Source organism: Dasypus novemcinctus, chromosome 3 (genome assembly GCF_030445035.2).
Source record: "Dasypus novemcinctus isolate mDasNov1 chromosome 3, mDasNov1.1.hap2, whole genome shotgun sequence".
NCBI classification, from domain to species: domain Eukaryota; kingdom Metazoa; phylum Chordata; class Mammalia; order Cingulata; family Dasypodidae; genus Dasypus; species Dasypus novemcinctus.
This window is the reverse complement of record NC_080675.1, coordinates 112,565,860-112,584,161: the sequence shown is the minus strand read 5'-3', so window position 1 is coordinate 112,584,161 and position 18,302 is coordinate 112,565,860. Positions and strand designations below refer to the sequence as shown.

Here is an 18,302-nt window from a genome sequence, read left to right as displayed (position 1 = left end):
CCTCCCATATGGGAGGCAGACACTCTACTGCTTAAGCCACATCTTCTCCCAGATTTACTTTTTTAGAAGTGGAGTTGGCTCAACTGATAGAACTTCCACCAACCATATGGGAAGACCTGGGTTGGATTGCTGGGGCCTCCTGGTGAAAAAGAAGAGAAAGTGTGCCCATTTGGCAAGCCAGTGCCCAAGCGAGTGACCTCGTGGTGAGCCAGTGTCCGCACAAGTACCCATGTGAATCCCCACATGGTAAGCCAGTGCCCCACACAAGTGAGTCACGCAGATGATGATGCATTGAGAGACAAGGGGAGAGTCAAGGTGAAGGGCCCCAGAAACCAGTAACTGAGGTGGCAGGCACAGTTGACAGGGAACCTCTCTCCCAATCAGAGAGGTCTCCAGGATCGAAACTGGTGAGTCGAAACAGGTGAGTCTTAAGGAGAGAAAATGAGAAGACAACACAGCAAAAACAGCAGGGTGGGAGGAGGGGAAGGGGGGGGAATAAATAAAAATAAATTTTTAAAAAGAATATCATTTAGGTCGTCTTCTGGTGGTAAATGGGTAGAAGGCTGGCTAGCCTACCAGTGAGGAGTAACTGGCAGTATTGCAGTCAAGAGATAAAGTGAGGCGGTGGACTTGGCCCAGTGGATAGGGCGTCCATCTACCACATGGGAGGTCTGCGGTTCAAATCCCGGGTCTCCTTGACCCATATGGAGCTGGTCCATGCGCAGTGCTGATGTGTGCAAGGAGTGCCCTGCCATGCAGGGGTGCCCCCGCGTAGGGGAGCCCCACGTGCAAGGAGTGCACCCCGTAAGGGGAGTTGCTCAGTGTGTAAGTGCAGCCTGCCCGAGAATGGCACCGCACATACGGAGAGCTGACACAAGATGATGCAACAAAAAGAAAGATTCCCGGTGCCACTGATAAGGATAGCAGTCACCAATGAACACACAGTGAATGGACACAGAGAGCAGACAACTGGGGGGCGGGGGAGAGGGGAGAGAAATACATTAAAACAAAAACAAAACCTCTTTGGCTAACTAAGTTAACATTTACATGCTAAATATAAAAGCATCTGAAATGCTTTACAGGCTCCCTGCCATTTTGGTCAGTAATAGTTACTGCATCATTATTCTATTTAGTATCTTCTCACCAAAAACTAAACTTGTTCACAGGCCTAGCCCAAGGTTGACCTTAAAGGTAAAAGCAGAATTGGTAAATTTGAAAAAGAAACCTGCTCTCTTCCTTTGGTTACCTGCTCCAGAAACCACCATAGCTAGGCATTAAGAAATTCAGTCTTTTGTCTTTCCTTCTTTGTTGTCCAAAGCGTATCCTCAGCATAGGTCTGTAGGGAGGCTCCTTCCTTCTCTGATCGCCATAATTTTACTTCATTATTTGGAACTACCCCATTCCAAGTAACAAACAGGCAACAAAATTTCAGTGCATTCTCAGCCCATGCTCCTTTATTGCTTAAAAAAAAATTTTATACATAGGTGCAGAGTTTCCAACTCTTTCAACATTGCCTTTTTACATCAAAGAATAAAATCCCTTCATAAATCCCAGATGCATAGATTTAAAAAGCTGCCTTTTGAATACAAACATATTCAGTAAAGTTAACATTGTAACATACAGCAATGATACAATGGAGAGGATGCAGAACAGCAAGTAAGCAACTTATAAGATAGATAAAAGCAGACTATGTGAAGGGCACTCTATTATTAGTCTTCTTAATGACAAGAGATGGGTAATGGTAGTACCAAGATTATTACTGTTGTCTCTCTTTAGAGACTGATGATAATGTATTGCAGGAATCTCATTCTTACTCCTGGGAGAAAACCTATTTTAACCAATGACACGGCATGGCTTATCATCCGAGGGAGGCAAATCTTTTGAATATGGTCAGTATTCTTATCTATTCTAACTTTAAAGATGGTGTAAGAGTATAGGTTCCTGGAGAAATCTGTGATATTTTGTTTTCTAGTACTATTTTTTTTTTATTGTGCCTTAGAGAAATATGGAGAGAGAAACTGTCCTTTATTGGTTTTACTGGTTGACAGACATGATATCAATAAGTGGCAAAGAGAGGAATTACATACACATGGGGTATGACATCTTAACTCCTGTACATAAGTGGAGACCAAATTCTGAAGTGACAAGAAGTCTAATTCAACTCTGAACCAATGGAGAGTTACCATCCTGTTTTAAACATTCCCAAAGATATTTGGAGTTAAGTTCCAGGGTAAAACTGTGAGGTTAAAATAATTTTGGAAAAAATGTTTTTTTTTACTATAAAATATAAAAACTGAAAGTCTTTCCTGATTTCTATATTTAGGGTTTTTTTTCAAATGCATTCCATTTGTATAGTATTTTTCATGTTCATGCATACTTATAAAGATTACTGCAAAGTCAGGAATCTTATAAAAATTTTGAGCTACCACAATGAATTGATATTTTTTTCCCCCTATCAAGAAAATAAATGGCCAAGTTTATTTTATCTTCTTTTACTTGGATAAAAAGCTTTAGGCAAGAAATTATGCAGTCTCAAAATTCAAATGGTATAAAAGGTTAAAATGTGAAAAGCAAAGTCTCTCCAAACCTTCCTCAGCCACCCAGTTTCCTTCCAGAAAATATTGTGCAGTCTGGCTAAACCATCAAGATTGTATAACCTCTCATTACAAAAAGAAACAAACAACTAAACTAAATAAAAGTTGTAAAATGCAATACAATAACAAGAGAAAACTACAGATAAATGAAGATTTTTGGACTATTCCCATGAAGTGAAATAGTCTCCTTTGCTGAAGGGGTCCTTTATTGCTGGTCAATACACGTACAATCCGTAATAGTTGTCTAGTTACCTGGAAACTTTATTAGACAAACCCCATATATTTATTTTCTGTACACTGGTTTTTCTAACCCTTTCTTGAAACTCTGCACCTTTCTATTATAGTTGTAGCAGCTTATTTATTTATTCAACATGCTTTTAGTTTGTACCTTTTGTTTTTAAACATGCTTGGGGACTAATGGAACCAGGAGGTTAAGAGAGGGTAAGCATGTTATGCCCTATTCCTGACAGTTTGAATGTCTTGCGGTTGCCCCTGTTTATCTTTTACCTCCCATTTTCAATGGAAGTAAGATAATCTTTTAATTAGAAAATGAAAATTGATAATCCAAACAAATTCAAGCTATTGGTTTATGTTTCTATTGCTTCCTTATAATAAATGCATATATAAAATTACTACTCACCACATAATACTGGACATTTTTGTTCATGCATTAAATTAGTATTCTAAAATCAGATTATGAACCTATTACTTGCATTTTCAACCAGATCCATTTTAATAAACATGCAAAGTAAACCCCTTGATTCAGAGAAATTATGGGAAATTACTAGGATACAGGCAAAGTTTCAACTGAAAATGTGGATTAATAGTGACTGCTTAGAACTGCAGGCAGGCTTTCCACATTTATTATAATTATTCAGAATAGAGGTACAATAGTCATACACAGATTGAAATTAAGATCACTACTCAATTATAAAAGGCTTATATGCAAATCCTGGTCCTTTAGGGTTAAGAATGATGTAAAAACTGAGAAAAGAAAAAGAAAATTGGGAGATGTACAGTCTTATGGAGCAGTTAAGTATTCTTGGGCCATTTCTTGACAGCTTTATCACAGAAGAGCATACACAGGTGTTGCAGGGATGAAGATGCTCTTATGCAGAATGGTTTCTCATCTGATTCACATTAATGAGCATTACCTGCACAGCTCCATGGGGGAAAGGAGTTTATTAAAAACAGCAGAGCTAATAACATAAACTCAAACATCAATGCCCTGAAATTTAGCATAGCCCTCTGCTTTTGAAAACTGTTGGCCAAGGGATCCTTCCAAATATGGTATATTAATAGCCAAGCAATGTTCTAATAGCTTAGATGCAATTTGCTTGCACCAGGAGCACCATAAGAATGTAAACTCCCTGAGGCCAAGGGTCTCTTCATATTTTGCATATCAGGTGCACAAAGAGTAAACATGATACCACAGTAACTCTGAAAAGTAATTACCTGCACACTTTGGAACTACAAAAACTTGTAGCATATTTTAACATTTAGATACATTAACATAGTTGCTAAGAGTAACCTTTAAATTTCTCCAAGTAACTGAACTGTTGACATCCCTGTAATAAGCAGTGGTGTTTCCATGACCTTGTAGATGTTTGAATATTGCTTGTTATTCCAAGGTCTCTAAACCAACCAACAGCATAGGACATTTAAAGAGAAGCTATACAGGGAAGTGGACTCAGCTCAGCTGATAGTGTCCGCCTACCATATGGGGAGGGTCTAGAGTTTGATCCCCAGGACCTCCTGACCCGTGTGGTGAGCTGGCCCATGTGCAGAGCTGTCACGTGCAAGGAGTGCGCCCTGCAAGGACAGCCGCCCCGCATGAAAAAAGCGCAGCCTGCCCAGGAGCGGCGCTGCACACACGGAGAGCGGACACAGCAAGATGACATAACAAAAAAAGAGATGGTTTCCCAGTGCCACTGAGGGTGCAAGAGGGCAAAGAACAACACACAGTGAATGGACAGAGAGAGCAGACAACCGGGGGGGGGGGGGGGGGGGGGGAGCACCGGGAATAAAAATAAATCTTTATGAAAAAAAAAAGACGCTATACACCAGTTTAATATAGCCTTGTTCCTATCCTTTGGAGTTCCCATGTAAGAATCAAATATTCAAGAAACACTACTTTCCAGATACCAGATATCACTGTTCCAAGAATTTAACCATTTTCAAGGTTTTAAGTGGCCCAGATGGATATGATGTAAAGGGAATAAGTCACTAATTACACTATTATATCCTGATTTGAGCTGAGCTGTGTTACTCAGATGAATTAAGAAAACTAGTTTGCTAGGTTCTCCTTATTAAAAGAATATGCAGTCATAGGCTATGGGCCTGGGCAAGCCTACATTAGGTTTAAAATAACAATAAAAAACTCTCTGGCTATTCCCTTCCCGGGGTTTGAGTTTCACCTTTAAATCCTAACTCCAACCATAAGCATGAGTAAAAGTTATCTAAGTTCTCGGGGTGTTCTGTTTTTGTTTTTTCAACCCTAAACAACAGATTTTTTTCTTCCTTTTAAGAAATGCACCCAGGAAACCAATGGAGAATGAGATAAAGCAGAAAACCCATGACATTCTATAAAGTAAATGTCTACTGTTAAAAGGAACATCTTAAGCAAAACCCCCACATATTGTTTCAGTGGAGCCAGAGTACACCTGTTTCCAGGTTAAGCACTAGAAAGGTTTCAACAGCTCTAACCCTGTTTTAGAAAACAAATAGGGTCTTTAATTTTTAACTTACAGAAGCTGGTATTTCTCACACATACTATCACATTCATATACATTCATTCAGTTTTAAAACCAAAAAAAAAGAAGTATATGTTCATTAACCAGAATCTTTTTCCTTTTATACAACTATTGATCAGAGCTCCACTAACTCAAGTGGTGACACTTATTTTACTATATAACTTTGCTATTACAACTTACTAAAGATGCAGAACTGTTATTGCTGCTAAAATTCTACCTCTTGAAAATTTTTCATTCATTTTATGGCTTTTTTTTTTTAAACAGGGAATATCCTTTCCTATACACTGTTATTTTGCATTTATTACCTTTTTAGAGGTATCTAAATTTTTAAAAATGCTTTTCACACTGGATTCTCCGAGGCACTAAACTACTTGAGCCAAGAGTACAACTACTTTAAATACACTATGAGAATCTAACCATGGGTCCCTGGAGATCTACTGCCAAAGGGTCTATTTGTTCAAGCTTGCATCTTCACACAAGATATATCACATTTAAAAATTGTGTTTTTTTTGTTTTGTTTTTTGTTTTGGTATTCTCTATCATAGTATAGAATCTAGGTCAATAAATCCTGGACTCTCAATAGTGAGATTTTAAAATCACCTCAGAAAGTACCATGTCCAAGTTCTCAAGGCAGCTTTTTATTATGCTTTCAAAACAACTACTTTTCCACAAGGAAAGTAGAAAAGAGTGAAAGCTGTCTGAAGCTTAGATAGCCAAGTAAGAGAGTCCACCTAGGTGGACTCCATCTAGTTGCAATTCCAGTTCTCATGTAAAGGCCTGGAATCTCATCAATAAACAATTCAGATTTGGAAACAGGAAGAGCCTACCTAAATTTCTAATCTAGGACACTCTGAACTACTGATAAAGTGTTCCTTGCATAACTCATCCGATGCTGTAGACAGGAGTGTAAATGATTTGGAGATTAAAAAAGCACTCACCAAAGCAATTAACATAAGCATCTTAGGCAAATAAAATTTAAAATAACTTGATGCAAAAGGAGTGGAAAAATAACAACTAAAAAGCATTCAATGTGAAGAGACTAAGAACAATCTCACTTCAAGCTAAGAAAGCAAAAGCAGTATCATGAAATGGGTTCTTATTTTGAGGTTTCACAAGACTGTCAAAGGCATTTTTTACCTCATGGAAAGCTTAAATATCCTCAAAGTATTTCAGATCATGAACACACATTTCTATTCAAAAGTGAGTCTTTTTGGCCTTAATCTCCTTTCCCCAGGAGAATTTCACAGGTTTAGGTATTTAAGAAAAAAGTAAGTCTAGATATTCCACTTTTTTTTACATGGTTATTATCAATAATTCATCCTGAAGTTTAAAATTACTACTAAGATCATGCACTAACCCCTAACATGTCACTACAATTTGCTACCAAGCGCTAATGCTTACAAAACTATACACATCTCAAAATGGAAGACATTGGTGATTTTGTTGTTCTTAAACAACTTGTAACATTTTGTCCACAAGTATTAAAATATACATATATATATTTCTATTGCACATGTCCCGTTTTAACCTTTCAAAAGAAAAACTGCCAGCTGACAAAGATGAGCCAAGAAAGCAAGCAGGCACAGCTACCTACAATGAGACATAGCCCTGCCTAAAATTATAGCTTTTACCACTAAAAGAGAATTAAAATAAAGCCAGAAGAAAAATAAAACTAGATGTATTAAGTAAACACTGGGCAAGTACAACTGAAATAATCCCATTTTGTTAAGTGCCATCAGGTAATAACTATGGAGGATGCAGGAACAATTAGAAAGGGAGCATTAAAAGTGATTTGTTTAGGGAAACAGATGTAGCTCATGCAGTTGGGCTCCTGTCTACCACATGGAAGGTCCAGGGTTTGATTCCCAGGGCCTCCTGGTGAAGGCAAGCTGGCCTGCGCAGAGAACTGGCCCACGCAGAATGCTGCCAGACAATGAGTGGGAGAGGGTGAGAAATGAATAAATTAATTTTTTTTAAAAAGTGGTTTAGCTGTGAACTAAAACTATAATGCAGTGGAGAGGCTGGGTTTGAAACCTGTTTAAATAAGTGGGTGAGAGCTGGTTTCACTAGTGCTCTGAGAATATAGGTACGTTCTATCCCCTGCCAAGTGATCCTACCCAAAAAAGTGGCCAAAAGGACATGGAGAGGATGGGCAACAGACATTTGAAAGATATATTCTCCATATATTATCAACACCCTAGTGGGACCCATGTATGTAGGTTCCATTCTGTCTTTCAACAATTCCAAAATGTTAAAGGAAAACACCAAGAAGTGGCCAGAAAGTCACTTAGAGGAAAATTTAAGTAACCTTTAATCAGTTATTTCTATTATGATTTACCACTAAGTAAATGATACTTCATCTACATTATGTAATTATTTTGCTAAAAAGCCTTCTTAGCACAATTCAAATTGGTTGGTCAATATGGCTAGTCATGAGTGCTCAACATTCCCCATTTTGGCCATTTCTGTTACTATTAAATTTTAGAAAATCTGCTTTAAATTCCCAGCATCAAAGCAAGCATGAATATGCAAAGCACGCAATCCTTAGAAAAAAGAGATGATTTATCTGTTCTTAATATCATCTAAGTTTTAAATTCTTTCTCTACTCACAAAGGAGTAAAAATTTCTTATGAAAAGACCTGATAATTCATACATACAATGGTCTTTTGTTGATTCAGAAGGACAGCTTTCCACTACAGTCTGTTCATTTGGCATATTTTTTAAGAGATGGAAAGAAAGATCCATATTTTTTGTTGCAACTGTTTTTCTTGTTTAAAGGTTTTTCTCAGACTCTAGATTATCTTCTGAGTCTATACTGATCCAACCACAAGTTTGGGAACATTGCTTGTTAGGTCACTTCCTAATGAAAAGTCAGTTCAACTTGGAAAAGAGTTACCTGCGTCCCAGCCTTTTTAGCCTAATATTACAACTATGACCTAGAAAAATAAAGCACATATCTAAGTACTCATGTTGTTCAAAGGAAAAGTTATTTATGCTTTTACAAAAAATGGAGTTATAGAATGTAAAACACTAAAATGTTAGATGGAGCTGTGTAAGAATTTTTGCTTCTCTTGCTTAGAAAGAAGTTATGTGGAAACTTTTTTTCTTCTTCCATTTTTCTATGTCCAAAGTTGAAGGCCAGTAATACTATATGGTCCATCACATCTTCTGAACTGAATAACCACTTATGCTAGTTTTCTTCTGACACTGGCAGCATGGAAAATCAAGTCTCAAGTACTATATAAGATTTCACAAAGAAGGATGACAAAATTTGGAATATAGCAGCTTCTCCATCCTAAGGAGGTAAATGGGGTTTCCATCACTTGACTCAAACTCTTCTTTTGCCACCCTTTCACTAACCCCAAGTATGTATCCACAGGGATAGCTTCTGCACAATCTGGTCAATCCGTGGAAGAATGAAAAAACATTTAAAAATACCAAATGTCCAAAGACTTCTGAGAAAAGTCAACACAGCTTCCTTCTCTAGGAGAAAAATCTTCGTCTAATCCAAAATGTGGATTTACACATGCAAAAATGTTTAAGAGACTGTAATGGTTTATACCCATATGAAATTAACCTTGAAACTTGTCTTTATTCTTCTTTATCATAGCAAAGGTTTAATTGCAAAATTGGACCTTTGTTCTTATTCAGCAAATCTATGTCACAGATGAGCTAACAATTAGATATATAAATACATATAATTTTAATATCTCTGATTCCAAAATGGAACATATTTTGCAATTTACTGCTGCAATACCAACTGTGCTTATTATGATAGTGACTTACACTGGAAGACAATAAAAAATCTGAAGTAATCCATACTTGCTATTTAGTCTTCTTGTTTGGAACAAAAGGTAAAGAATTCACAAATACCACAAGGTATCTACTTGTTCCAATTTAAATAGATTTGGGTTTGCAAAATAACTTCTTTACAATTAAATAGCAGAAGTTGCTTCTTCCTGGAAAAGTGGGCAGGATGACTGCATCAAAGGGGCTTGACAGTGTTGAATGAGAGGTGGAACAAAAAGAAAAGTGGCCTTTTCCATTCCAAATCATGTAAACAAAGTGTAGAAAAGAGATATCCACATTTCAAGAATAGGAAAAGTGGCCAGATAAAAGGAGGAATATCCACTCCAGGAGACAATATAGAAATACCTGGAAATGCAAAATAAAAACAGGAATATTAGGACAAGTACTTCTACATGAATTTATTTTTAAATATTAAAAAACACACACACATACTAAAAATATATATATACCTATTTTGGATTACATGTCTAAAGTAAAATGTTCAACCAGAACACTGAATTCAGTTTTGCCATCAGAAAAGCAGAAGAAGCCAGGAAAAAATACATGGGCACAATACAAAAAAGCTAGAGTTATATATAAAACTTGTATTATATAAAATGAAATATGTCAATTTCCTCTTATGCAAAATGGAGTAATATATTTGAAGTTTTTGATAGCCATAAGATATAAAATATATGCATTTAAACAGTTCTTTACTCAAAATCTGACACCTAAATATCTAATACCCAAAACCACATGTCGGGAGAGGGGATGAGGCATATGGGAATGCCCTGTATTTTTTATGTAACATTTATGTAATCTAAAGCTTCTCTAAAAAAAAAAACCAAAAACCACATGTCATCTTACTTTTGAATTACCTTCAACTATGTAAGATCTATGAACAGTAAGTGTAAACATTTTGTAAAACATAACCGTAAGTACCATGGCCAGCAAATGCCAAGTACATGAAAACACTGAATATACCCAGTTCACTGCTGCTAAATGTAAAATTGTTAAATAGCAAATATTTGCAAAAATAAACCACAGCTTTTTATCAAAAGCTTAAATAAATATTTTAGCACGAAAATGGTCAATAGTAACCAGCTAACTAGTTTTCCAGTCCATTTTTAGCCTGTCACATACATAAAAAAATTACCTCATCTAAACAACTGTAATAACCTCTTCTAGTTTAGGATAAGTCAGGGTTCTGGGGAAAGCAAATATAAATTAATTCAAAATCAAATCAGAATATGCATTTGTTGCAAAAGTAGCAATGGAAGCAATAGAAAAAAATTAGAGAAAATCCATACACAGGACTTTAGAACTCTATGGACAGCAGGGTTGCTTCACTGTGGAAATTTACTGAGGCTAATTCAAATTCTAATGGTAAAATAACTGGCAGTAATGTTGAGGGGTAAACAATATTCCAGGTAGTTCTTTTCAGAAGTAAACATGCTGAAAGAATTCTATATAAACCATGCAAGGTGTGAGAGCCTTAAAAAACAACACCTTTTCTTAATAAGGTACCTGTCATGATTCCTTTAAAAACAAAACCTTCAGTAATACCAACTAATAAAAATGCATACCTTCATTATATCTAAACCTTGCCTTCCAATCTATACCTTAATATTAGGCAATAATACCGGAAAATGATAAGCTTGTTTTCTCTTCAAAATGCCCAAATTTCACATCTCAGACATGACTACTGAATTTTACACATTCTAAACATCACACACATATATATGTATATGTCTCACACTGCAAAATCACAACTCCCATGTGAGAATGGCTGGATGAATAGCAGCTTAACAATTTCCCATAAGATCTTCACCTCTGCCCTTCTACCTTCGTTCTTCTGATCCCATCCCATAATGCTATTTCCTTATCAGGCTCCAAATTGCACTTTACCTGCTCTTCCTGAAATGTAAGGCATATGCCAATCTTACAGACTTTGTAATAGCTACTCCTTCTGTTCAGAAAGTAGTCCTCTCAAATATCTACAAAGCTAACTCCCTCATCTTCAAGTCTTTAGTCAGTGTCACTTTCTCATTAAGGCCTACCTTGGGCCCCTATTTAAAATGAAATCCTACCCATAGACATACTCCCACTCCTCTTTACTCTGCTCTACTTTTTTTCTTTCCTTGGCATAGAACACTATCTAACCTACTAAATAAGGTACTTACTATGTTTCTCGTTTACTATCTTGTCTAGAATGTAAGCTCCACAAGGGCATGAACCTGTTCTGTATGCTGATGAATCACAGGCACTCACAACAGCATGTGGTAGGCACTTAAGAAAAATTTGTTGAATCAATGAATGAATAGCAGGGCTCTAAACACACTTAGCCAAAATGAGTTAAAAACTTAAATAGATAACAGGTTCTACAGCTATTAGAGGAAGCTGGAACTATACATTCTGATATACGAAACTTACACATACACTCCCCACAAGGCACTTCTAGGTATCTTTTTTTTCTTATTTTCTTTTAAATGTTACATTTAAAAAATATGAGGTCCCCCCATATATCCCCCACCTCACCCACACCACCCCTCCCACATCAATGAACTCTTCCATCATTGTGGAACATCCACTGCACCCAGCGAATACATCCTGGAGAACCGCTGCAGCACATGGACAACGGTCCACATTGTAGTCCACACTCTCCCCCAGTCCACCCAGTGGGTCACGACAGGACACACAATGTCCAACCGTCCCTGCAGCACCAACTTCTAGGTATCTTAAGTCCCATGTTTTGTGCTCTTGATTATATGAAGTTAGAAAATCTAGTTTATTAAGAAAATGGGAAAACAGAAAATTCCAGTGTAGCTTTTAAGGTAGCTTAAAATCACTTCATGTGATAGCCTCCAAGACGGTCCCTAGTGACTGGTGCCTCCTGGTTTTAATGCCCTTTTATAGTCTGCTCCAAATATGAATTAAAGGTTGACCTATATGACGAACAGAAAGTTGTAGATGTTACAGTGACTTCTGAAGCAAGGTCATAAAGGGAACTTGTTCTCTAGATTCTGGCAAAAGCCAGCCACCATATCATAAGGACATTCAAGCAGTCCTGAAAGAGGCCTAACACAGCCTGAGGAAAAAATTAAACTTCTTATTCATTTCTCAAATATATATTGTTTCCTTTCTTTGAAAAATTTTATATTTGAATAGGTAATATATGTATATGTATATGAAATTTTAAAATGAAAATAGGTACAGTGTTTCTTGCATATTCTTTCAGAAATACGCTTATGGATACATCATGCCTGTGTAATTAGGTATATTTTACTCCCACAAATGGAAGCACACTATACACACTGTTCAGCACCTTGCTTTCCCCGCTTAATGTATCTTAATGATCATTCCATATTAGAACCAAAACTACCTTGTAAGTACAGAAACAACAATTTATTTAAAATAGTTCCCTATAGAAAGAGATTGCTGTCAATCTTGTGCCAAGTTTCCAATATTGTTTACCTGGCTCTAAATCCAATGATAAAGCCTCCCCTCCAAAGACCTATCATAAACACTATTATCTAAAGGTCATTTTAATCTTTTTCTTAACATTGGAAAATGTTTGATATGGTTTGATATGGTTATGAATTCCAAAAATAGATATTGGATTATTCTTGTAATCTGATCTGTACCTGGGCATGATTGAGTTATGATTAGGGCATTGAGTCCCCACCTTTTGGTGGGTGGGGACTCACAGATAAAAGGCAAGGCAAAGAACAGTGTTGAGGGGCTTTTAATGTTGGAGTTTTGATTCTGGAGTTTGATGCTGAAGACTTAAACTGGATCCCTGGGAAGCCAGCCTCAGGGAGGAAGGAACCTTGAAGCCAGAGTAAGGCAAGCCCCAGGAATGTAGGAACCCAGGAAGCCTGAACCCTCGCAGATGTCGGCGGCCATCTTGCTCCACATAGACTTTGGCGAGGGAAGTAACTTACGCTTTATGGCCTGGTATTTGTAGGCTCCCACCCCAAGTAAATACCCTTTATAGAAATCAACCAATTTCTGATATTTTGCATCAGCACCTCTTTGGATGACTAATACAAGGTTTTTCATCCTTAAAGCAGCTGTACATTGGATGATTTTTATAGAATACAATCAAGATACATAACTAAGTAGGTACAAAGTCTTTTATAGATTAGGTTAATGTCAATTAAGAGAGCACATATCACTCTTGTTCTTTGAATAACAGAACCCACTTTACTTCTGAGGAAAATTGAAAAGATACCAACATTACTCAGCACAGAATAAGCAGACTCAGACCTAGGAATCTTAAAGGTACTGAAAAACATCAGAAATTAATGATTATAAGATCAATTATTTTATATAATATTTGTCTATAATTAAAACAAGTATACACATTATGAAATTTACATATTAACATTTGCTTTTTATTAGCTGATTTCCTTCAATCTAATTAAACCTGCATTTTTTTCTTTATCCTCCCAAAATTGTTTGGGCAAATACAAATTTTTCTTTCTTTTTAAAAAATTAATATATTTGTTGAAAAAATAAAGGACTTACTTAAATAGGAGTAATTTAGTCATTTTTGTTCATCTTCTGTTAAAGCTAATAGTTTATTATTCGACTTCTATCTAGCTATTTTAAGGCTACTTAAATATATTTGGAATGGTTAGCCCACTATTACTTACTGTGCCAAGTCCTGAGTTCAGAATTTTGTTTTCTTTGCCAGATGAGGAAAATATAAAAGCACCTAAAGGTCAAGAAAAATGTTCTTCCTGTGATGAGGAACCTGAAAACAAAAGAAAGTTAAAATGAGGATACACCCCTTACTGGTGCTTCATGAATTAGTGTGCAAAATTATTCTATTGAACCACTATCGAAAAAACATCACTATCACAAAATTATTTAAAAGGAACAACTAAAAAGAAGTTACTCTCTACCTCCACTAGTATTCATTTTTAAAAGAACGATGTCAAACCTCCTGAACAGGGGTTCTTAAGTTTTTATGGAACACTGTCCCCTTTGAGAATTTGATTAGGGTATTGACGCTCTTCTCTGCCCCCCCCAATGTAAAACTGTCCATAAAATTTCCAGCAGTTCACAGTCCTCTACTTAAGACCTTTGCTTTAGTGTAGATGACCACCCCTACCAAATGTCTGTAAGGCAGGGAAGAAGAGGGTTCCGTTCCTTTTCTCTTCTCCGTATTTTCATTATTCTCCTAAATGAGATGAAAAAATTACTGGCAAAACCAACAGTAAGGTCTTATTTAGAAGTGCACAGTGCTGCTTTATTTAGTATTTTCAGCTCTGCTAAATTCAGGCCCAGCAAATAGCACAAAATCCATCAGAAACATTCACTTGTATAATGAAATGTCTTTTAGTACTGAACCTAACTACTGTGCCACTGTTTCAAAGAGACTTCACCGATTCAAAAACCTAGGAACTTATGGGGGGTGGGGAGTATGTGGGGACCTCGTCTATTTCTTGACTGTAACATTTTAAAAAAATAGAGGAAAAAAAAAAAGAACATATAGGAAGCCGTCTCCGACTTTAACCGAAGAGACTTAACGGGGGGTTATAACGACCCATATTACAAAAAAGAGATACCCCATAAAGTTAAAGAGGAATCGAATACAAATGCCCGACAGTATTATAAGTGTGCAACCCCACAACATTACAGTCAAATTACATTCTAACAGTTCCCCAAACTTTTTCTCATTCTCTCGGTAAAAAAAATTTCACAGGCAGACTCCTTTAGTTCTGGGGCAGAAACCAACGACAGTGAATTGTACAGAGAATTAACGTCAGCCGAGATTAATGCGCCATTAGGCAATTATGACCGGCACGTACAGCTTACAAGGATCATAGAAATGTGGGAGGTGGGATTGGGAACGAGTGGATATAGTCGAGGTCACAAGAGAATGTCCAGGATACAAGAGCTCAAATTAAAATCTCGGGGAGAAAGTGTCAACACCAAGTCTCAAGGTCAACAGGACAGGAACACAAAACACTCAGGGCCGCGACAGGTCTCGACGAATAATACCGGAGCCTCAAGCGACAGAGCAGGCGTGAAGCCATAAGGCGAGGAGCATAAATAAGTCAACAGCAAATCAATAAAACGAAGACAGTCTTCAGCAATAAATCCATGGCCGACTCACTGGCTTTCACTCGGGTGGGTCCGGTCCCTGGGGAACAACTCGAAAGCACAAAAGGAGCCAAAGGCAAGGCCCGGCGGAGGGCGGTGGCAGGTCGAGGAGGAAGAAGCGCGGGAGACACCCCCAGGAAATGGGGTGCGGGCCTCCCTCGGGCAGCCGAGCACGAATCGCTCACCTGGCCGAGGCCTCGGCCGATGCGGGCAGACTCCGCGCGCTCCCGCCCGGGCTGGGCCGCGCCACCTCCTCACCGCCTGCTCGCTTTTCCGTCACTGGCTTCTCGGCTTACCTCCACGGTCTGACAGACTCACTCGCCTGCCCAAGCGCCGACCCGTCCGGCCCAAAGGCCGGCTCACCCCGCGCGCCTCACTCCGCCATCTTCGTTCCTTCACAAGCCCGCTTGCCCGCGCCTGCCCCCGCCTGCCCCGCGGCCGCCAACCCACAAGCCCCGCCCCTGCCGCTGCGATCTGATTGGACATTGGCCTGGGTAACCGGGCGCTCTCTTTCTGTCAAAGCAGGTTGGAATGCACGTCAATCAATGAAGCTAGCCCCACGATTTCCATAGCCTTTTCAGTCGGATTGGGCCTATGGGTTGACTATTTAGGGCAGTGCCTTTGTAAATAATTTATTAAGAATGTAAAACGATCTCCGTGGAGAAGCAGTGTCACGTTGTGGTAATCTAGCCAACCATTAGGATAAACTATAATACCAATAATTCCACTCTTAAGGCCGGGAGCCTTTAATTCTGAGGGCAAAAAAGGACCCAAAGGAGGGAAGCGGACTTGGCCCAGTGATTAGGCAGATCGTCTACCACAGCTGGCCCATGCGCAGTGCTGATGCGCACAAGGAGTGCCCCCCCCCCACGCAGGGGTGTCCCCGTGTAGGGGAGCAGCAGGCGCAAGGAGTGCATCGGGTAAAGAGATCCGTGCAGCGGGAAGGAAAGTGCAGCCTGCCCAGGAATGGCGCGACACACACGGAGAGCTGACACAAGATGATGCAACAAAAAGAAACACAGATTCCCATGCTGCTGACAACAACAGAAGTGGACAAAGAACATGCAGCAAATAGACACAGAGAACAGACAACTGGGGAGGGGGGGGGATAAGGGGAGAGAAATAAATAAATAAATAAATCTTAAAAAAAAAAGTTAAAAAAAAAAAGGGCCCAAACGGGAAGCAGATGTGGCTTGACAGATTGGGCTCCCGCCTACCACAGGGCCGGTCCTGGTTTGGTTCCGCCGCCTCCTGGAGAACACTAGAAAGACAGCAAGCTGGCACCAGAGGCAGGCACGGTGAGCTGACACAACAAGATGAGGCAACAAGGAGACACAAAGAGGAAAGACAATGAGACACAATAAAGCAGGGAGCTGAGGTACCTCAAGCAATTAAGCCCCCAGGTTCGGCTCCCAGTATCTCCTAAAGAGAAGACAAGTGAAGAGGATGTGGCTCAAGAGACTGAACTCCCACCTACCACACAGGAAGTCCATGGTGCAGTCGGGGTTCCTGGTAACTCCTAAAGAAGACAGCAAGCTGGCATGACAGGCCGGTGTGGCAAGCTGACACAAAAAGATGATGCAACAAAAGACACAAGAAGAAAAATGTAACAAGAGACACAACAAAGCAAAGACTAGAGGTGGTTCAAATGATTAGGTGCCTCCCTCCCACATGGGGGGTCCTGGGTTCAGTTTCTGATGCCTCCTGAAGAAACAAAGAAGACAACAGGCACAGCAAGTGCAAACAATGAGGGGGTGAGGAGAAATAAATAAATAAAAGATCCAAATGATTGACTGCTACTTCCAGTTCTGGTCCATAGGCCAGCCCAGGACTTGTCACTTTTCTTTGAGGGTCTATTGGCCAGATGCAAACTGTTATAACTTGGCTGTTTTGTTGTTTCCTACACCCAGCTATAGGGCTCTGAGGCCCCTTCTTGAGCATTGCTGCCAGGAGGGCCAGGAAATGGTAGCTGGGGAAGCTCTCCTTTAGGGTTGACACTTGTGCCCCTTGATGAGCCATGTAGGTTCTCAGAGCTTCCCAAACACCGCTAATGCTGTCATCTGGGCTTATTGGAAATAGATTCCTAGGCTATACCTCCCCAAGATCTAGTTTGCTAAGTCTTCAGATGAATCCGAGGAATATCTACTTTTTACAGAAGCTTATGATAAAGGGCATCTACAAAAAACCTACAGCTTACATCATCCTTAAAGATGAAAGACTTCATATTTTCTCTTCAAGATCAGGACAAAGAAAGGGCACCTGCTACTACCACTTCTATCTAACATTGTACTAATGAGTGTAACCAGTACAAAAAGGCAAAACAAAAGCATATAAATTGGAAGAAATAAAATTGCTTCTATTCACAGATGACATGATATTTTATGTAGAAAATCCTAAGGAATCCACACACAAAAAAAACTAATAGAACGAATAAGTTCAGCAAGGTTGAAGATACATGATCAGTATACAAAAATTGATTGCATTTCTATATACCAACAATCAAAAAATGAAATTAAGAAAATTCCAGGAAAAAAGAAAACAATTTCACTCCCAACAGCATAAAAAAGAACAAAATACTTAGGGAAAAATTTAACAACACAAGCGCAAGATTTATGCACTGAAAACCAGAAAATATTGCTGAGAGAAATGAAAGAAGATCCAAATAAATTGAGAGACATTCTACGTTCATGGATTGGAAGACTCTTCCCCAAATGGCAATTCTCCCCCAAACGATCTAGAGAGGCAATGAAATCCCTGTCAAATTCCCAGCAGTCTTCTTTTTATAATTGACAAGATGATCTTACAATGTACATGAAAATCCAGAAGACCTAGAATAGTCGTATGTTGTACTTTAGGAATTGTGTGAAATCCCTGACAAAAGTGGTCATTCAGGGAGCAGGTGTAGTTCAGTGGTTGAGCACCTGCTTCCAATGTATGAAGTCCCAGGTTCAATCGCTGGTACTTCCTAAAAAAAAAAAAAGTGGTCGCTCAAGATTTTGCATAAGTATTTATAAAAACTAAGGGCTAGGGAACTATTCACCAGCATGGTATT

At 38.7% G+C, this 18,302-nt stretch overlaps 1 long non-coding RNA gene across 1 annotated transcript; it reads right to left on the bottom strand.

Annotated features, from left to right (window-relative positions):
• Positions 1-1,432: 1,432 nt before the first annotated feature.
• LOC101424207 (uncharacterized) lies at positions 1,433-15,734 on the bottom strand. The gene is made up of 3 exons (XR_009185077.2): positions 15,436-15,734; positions 13,795-13,895; positions 1,433-9,502 (listed from the first exon to the last, which is right to left on the bottom strand). It is a non-coding gene; the product is annotated as an uncharacterized lncRNA (long non-coding RNA).
• Between the last annotated feature and the right edge of the window lie 2,568 nt (positions 15,735-18,302).